Below are 727 nucleotides of genomic sequence, written 5' to 3' on the forward strand. Positions count from 1 at the left end.
CTTCTCTAGCAGCAATTCAAAATTTCTTCTTGAACTCGGAAGGCTAATATCAGCAATGATCTAGAATCCACTGTTGTTCATCCACTAATGTCCACAGCAAAGTGTGCCACACTATCTCTGGTGACATCTCTAAAGGAGGTCTGCCCAGTTTGGTACAGGACGAAAGCCAACCATCCCTGACCAAAGAACCCACACCCCTTACCTCTTTGATAAAAATATTATCCCACTAAACTGTAAGCTCCAAGAGGGCAGGAATTGTGCCTGTCTTAATAACCACTGTATCTTCAGTCTAGTAGTAAAACAACTGTCACATACTCAGCACTGTGTGCCCATCACTTTTGTAGGTCCTTTACATGTATTAACTCATGTAATCATCACACCAACCCTACAAGACTATTACTATCCCCATTCTACAAATGCAAAAATTAAAGTGCGAAAAGAGTAAGTAACTTTTCCCAGGCCACCCTGACAGCTAATGACAGAGACAATTTTAACCCAAGGAGTCTAGTTCCTGAGTTCATGCTATTAAACTCTATATAATAGTACAGAACCTGGGACCCAGTAATTTCTCAAAAAACGTGTGTTGTCCAACTGTTGGCTAGGTCCTACTTAAATATTTGACCTAACCTCAAAAAACTATACATGTGAAAGAACAGTTCCTTTTCCCCCAGGGAGCCCTCACTCACCTGGAAGTGACAGTACCTCTATCATCATCATCATCATCATC

General features: G+C 41.1%; 1 protein-coding gene across 1 annotated transcript in view; it reads right to left on the reverse strand.

The window, feature by feature from the left end:
• OTOA (otoancorin) overlaps window positions 1-727 on the reverse strand; it is a 70,645-nt gene that overhangs the window by 28,808 nt on the left and 41,110 nt on the right. The window lies entirely within an intron of this gene.

The sequence above is a fragment of the Galeopterus variegatus genome, unplaced genomic scaffold, assembly GCF_000696425.1.
Source record: "Galeopterus variegatus unplaced genomic scaffold, G_variegatus-3.0.2 Scaffold1016, whole genome shotgun sequence".
NCBI classification, from domain to species: domain Eukaryota; kingdom Metazoa; phylum Chordata; class Mammalia; order Dermoptera; family Cynocephalidae; genus Galeopterus; species Galeopterus variegatus.